The sequence below is a fragment of the Palaemon carinicauda genome, chromosome 34, assembly GCF_036898095.1.
Source record: "Palaemon carinicauda isolate YSFRI2023 chromosome 34, ASM3689809v2, whole genome shotgun sequence".
NCBI lineage: Eukaryota > Metazoa > Arthropoda > Malacostraca > Decapoda > Palaemonidae > Palaemon > Palaemon carinicauda.
The window spans coordinates 32,317,448-32,322,447 of record NC_090758.1 but is presented as its reverse complement, the minus strand read 5'-3'; the positions used below and the strand labels follow the sequence as shown (position 1 = coordinate 32,322,447).

The window sequence follows — 5,000 nt, the reverse complement described above, 5'->3', positions numbered from 1 at the left end:
TAGCACTGATTAGAACTCCAATCGGAAACCTGAATATCATCCCCTCGTAAGTCCCTCCTGGCTTCCATTTTAATCAAAGATATAGGCGACCACTAGTTCGGCTGAGAGAAAGGATTAATGACCGCTCCTTACCTTCCCTGCTCACTTCTGTTAGAGGACGCCTTTGCAACAGGAATGGAGGAGGATCATGAGTTAGAAGTGCTTCTCCTCTCTCAATAAAATTTATAGGTACTTCTTCTTTGGCAATCATGAGTTAGAGGTACTTTTTTTTATTTATTTTTTTTTTTGTCAATGCTGAGTTAGAGGTACTTCTTTGTCAATTGAAGTTACAGGTACTACTTTTTCAATCTTGAGTTAGAGGTGCTTCTCATTTATCAAAGCTGAGTTAGAGGTACTTCTTTGTCACTCATGAGTTAGAGGTAATTCTCCTTTCTCTATCAAAGTTAGAGGTACTTCTCTGTCTATCATGAGGTAGAGGCACTTCTTTGTCAATCAAGAGGTATATGTACTTCTTTGTTAATTATGAGATAGAGGTATTTCTCCTTTTTTTTAGTCAAAGTTATAGGTACTTCTTCGTTGTCAGTCATGAGTTACAGACACTTCTCCTTTCTCAATCAAAGTTAGAGGTACTTCTTCTTTGTCAATCATGAGTTAGAAGTACTTCTTTATCAATCATGACATGGAGGTACTTTTCCTTTGTTAATCATGATATAGGTATACTTTCACTTTGCCAATCATGAATTAGAGGTACTTCTCATTTATCAAAGACGAATTAGAGGTACTTCTCCGTCGACGAGCATGAGTAGGAGGTACTCCTTTATCAATCATGAGTTAGTGGTAATTTTACCACTAATTTTAATCATGAATTTGAGGTACTTCTCCTTTCTTAATCAAAGTTAGAGGTACTTCTTCTTTTTCAAAGTTATAGGTACTTTTTCTTTGTCAGTCATGAGTAATAGGTACTTCTCCTTTCTCAATCAAAGCTAGAGGTACTTCTTGTTTTCAATCATGAGTTAGAGGTACTTCTCCTTTCTCAATCAAAGTTAAAGGTACTTCTCCTTTATCAAACACAAGTTAAAGGCACTGCTCCTTTATCAATTACGAGTTAGAGCTACTTCTACATTAATCACAAGTGAGAGGTACGTTTCCTTTGTCTGACATGTTGACAGGAGTCAATTCTATTCAAAGTCGAGGGTTTATGTAGACATTGATTAAAGCTCCACGTTGTCAGCCATGTTTGAAAGGATACTATGACGAACCGAGAGAAGGTTGTGACTCAAAGGCCGTATGAAAGTAACTGAGTAACTTTATAACAGAACACTCGCTTATATATACATACTCAAAGGCAACAGAAAATTTCCTGTTCAACCGACACCGCACCGGTTAACAGTTAACAGTGAGAAAAACAGACAGGTCATTTCAGGTCCTTGTCAGTACGAGGGGAGAGCGTAGATACAAACATATTATATACACAAAATGAAATGTCTTTACTATGTATGATCGTGTACCACACGGTTGGTACAATGCTCCCCCCTAAAAATTACATAATGTCCATGTAAGATAGGGCACCCTGATCTAGAGAGGTGAACTGTAGGTTGGTAATATAGCAGGAGATAAGCAGGTTTTAGACGATCAATGGATACCCAGTGTTCTTTGCAAAGAATGTTTAGTAGGAATGCTTTCGGACTGTGTCAGATCACAAGGAAAGGGCCCGTGTAAGGGGGTATGTGATGCTTCGCTGGGGGCTTGTAAGTCTGATGGCATGTAGTAAATTTTCCTATGACGTGACATATGCGCTGGAGATTGTCAGAGGAGGTTGCAGAAGGAAAAGATTCGGCAGGGACGCCCAACGGGTGGTCATACACCATTTCAGCTGCCGAGACGTCGAGAGCGTCTTTAGGAGTGGTCCTTAGTCTCAGGAGGACCCAGGGAAGCTGAGTAAACCAGTTGGAATCCTTGCAGCGGGATATCAAATCTGCTTTGAGGGTGTGATGAAGACGTTCAACCATTCCATTGGCAACGAGGTTGCAGGCAGTTGTCTGATGTAGGGTGATGCTCAGGATATTTGCTAATGATGTCCACAATTGAGAGGTGAAAGTTGTACCCCTATCAGAAATATTATGCTCAGGAATACAAAATCTTGCAATCCATCCTGAGAGTAAGGCAGATGTACATGAGGCGGATGTTACAGTTTCCCTGGGAATGGCTTCAGGCCAACGAGTGGAGCGGTCGATGACGGCAAACAGGTAACAATGTCCTTGTGATGTGGGTAGGGGGCCTACAACGTCAACGTGAATGTGTGCAAAACGACACTGAGGTTGAGGAAAAGTGCCCACTCCTGAATCCGTGTGTCGATGTACTTTGAAAGTTTGGCAAAAAGTACATGCACAGACCGAGTCCTTAGCATCCTTAGAAATGCCGTGCCAAATAAACTTCGTACTCAGCAGCTGTGCAGTAGAATGTCACGAGGGATGTCAAAGGCTGTGAAGGAAATCAAACACCTGCCGGCGCATGGGATCAGGAATCCAAGGTCGAGGTCTACCAGTAGTGACGTCACAGAGGAGGTTGATGTTGGAGTCTTCGAGGGGGAAGTCTTCTCAACGGAGGAACGTAGAGGATGTCTTACATGCTTGATACTCTGGATCCTCTCATTGGACTTTAGCCAAGGCGTTGTAATCCAATCCCAGTTGAACGGCAGGCAACGTGCTTCTTGACAGGGCATCGGCAACGGAATTAATTTTCCGAGGGACGTACTGAAGGGTTCAATTGAATTCAGCCACGGTGGAGAGATGTCGGCGTTGATGGGTGGACCAGGCGTCAGACTGTCGAGTGAAGGAGTGCACCGGAGGCATGTGGTCTGTGCAAATGTCGAAGGGCATACCTTCTAAGATATGGCAAAAGTGATGGACAGCCAAGTGCACCGCCAGCAATTCGCGATCAAAGGTAGAATAACTGGATTCTGCCATGCACATTTTTCTGCTGAAAAAGGCCAATGGGAGGGGCGAGTCGTTGACCAACTGCTGGAGTACTGCACCAATAGCGACGTCGCTGACATCGGTAGAGAGAAGGAGAGGGGCATGTGTGATAGGAAAAGAAAGAGCTGCAGCACATGATAGGGCCATCTTTGCATTGCAGAAGGCCGCTTTTTGAAGGGGACCCTACTTCAGATCCTTTGGCTTGCCCTTGAGGGAGGTGTAGAGGGGAGCAAGAGTGGCGGCAATGGCTGGCAGAAAACGGTGATAATAGTTGATTATGCCCAAGAATTCCTTCAGAGCTTTGACGGTCGAGGGCGGAGGGAAGTCCTGAACGACAGCTACCTTCTCAGGGAGGGGATGGACTCCTTCAAGAGTAATGCGGTGCCCTAAGAACGACACTTCGTTGGCGCCAAAGGTACACCTATCGTACCGGACTAAAAGGTCGTTTTATTGCAGGTGGTCGGGCACAATACGCAAGTGACGGAGGTGTTCCTCTTTTGAGGAGAACACAAGTATGTCGTCCACATAACACAGAAGGGGAGGTCCCCTAAGATGCCATCCATGAGACGTTCAAACGTGGCCCCAGCATTGCAAAGGCCAAAACACAAGTAATTGAAGGTGTATGTACCAAACAAATTGGTGATGGTGGTCTTGGGGATGTCTTCTGGGTTCATAGGCACCGGATAATACCCCTTCAGATGGTCGAGCGTGGAGAAAACCTTCACTTTGTGCAGGTAGGAGGTCACATCGGTGATGTTTGGGAGGGGTTAGTGATCCGGTTATGTTTGCATTTTCAGGCGACTGTAATCCATGTCTTTTTACAGAACGATATGTAAGGGTGACGACCATGGGCTGAAAGACCATTTCCTCCATTTCGGCGAACGACTGTTTGGCAGCTGCCAATCGTTCCGGTGCCAGACGTCTGAATTTTGCGAAGACTGAGGGTCCTATCATATTAATATGGTGATAAATACCATGCTTGGCAGGAGCCAAGTGCCTTTGTCGAGTTCTGCACGGAAAACTTCTGGGTATGACATGAGGAGGTGGGCGTAGGCATCCGTGGGTGTGCTGATGTGGAGAGCGAGGTTGGAGGGGGTGGGTTGAAGAGGTTTCGACAAGTACGAGTCTGCGTTGGCTAATCATCGGCGGGTGACATCGACCAGAAGGTGGAAATGAGAGAGGAAATCTGCACTGACGATTAACAATGTGATGTCAGCAACAAGAAACTTCCAATGAAACTTACCATTTCCAAACGATAATATGGGGTCCTCATAACCGTAGGTGGGTATCGCAGATCCGCTGGCAGCTACCAAGCAGACGTCGGCAGATGTAGACAGACTACGTCGTGTCTTGAAGAGTTTCCTTGGCAAAAGAGAACGACAAGCACCCGTGTCTACCAAAAATCGCACGGCTGTTCCTGCATCATTTAAGAAGAAAAGATTAGAAACTGCATCGAGTGATGGCCTATTTACGCGTTTTTTGGGCCACTGACAATCCTTTGCATATTTCTTTGCTGTTGCCCTGAATCTGTTGTGGTAGTAGCAAAGCTGCGGCAAATAGGTAGCAGTAAGGGGGTGTAGAAGTTGTTGGTTTGGGCGCTAGCGATTGGCGGGTGGTGTGTGGCTTTGTCGCCGCTTCGGCACGTTACAGGTAGGTTTGTTTTTCCTACAGCATTCACGTTAGCTTCAGGTGCCGTTGAATATGCGTCCTCTTCGTCAGGAGTGGAGATGTTGATGGAGGTCTTGAAAGTTGGTAAACTATCGACATCGGGTATGGCAGCGTGTACAGGTTTGGGTAAACGGCGTATCAAAAGGGCCCAAAGTAGGTGCACCTCACAAGGAGAGCTGTCTGTGGCAGGTTACTGGCGAGCAATACTGGTCATTTCCCTGAGGGCGAGCGAAGCCCTTTGGTCCCCCAACAGTTGTTGAAAGAGCGGGAAAAGCTTTGCTATACGGGCGGCTGGTGACGGCGAGTACTGCTACAAAAGCTATGTTTTGAGGGCGTCATACCCTATTGGGGTGTCTC

General features: G+C 45.7%; 1 protein-coding gene across 1 annotated transcript in view; it reads left to right on the top strand.

Moving 5' to 3' along the window:
- Positions 1–5,000, top strand: part of LOC137626797 (uncharacterized) — a 783,811-nt gene that overhangs the window by 144,935 nt on the left and 633,876 nt on the right. The gene's annotated exons all lie outside the window — the stretch shown is intronic.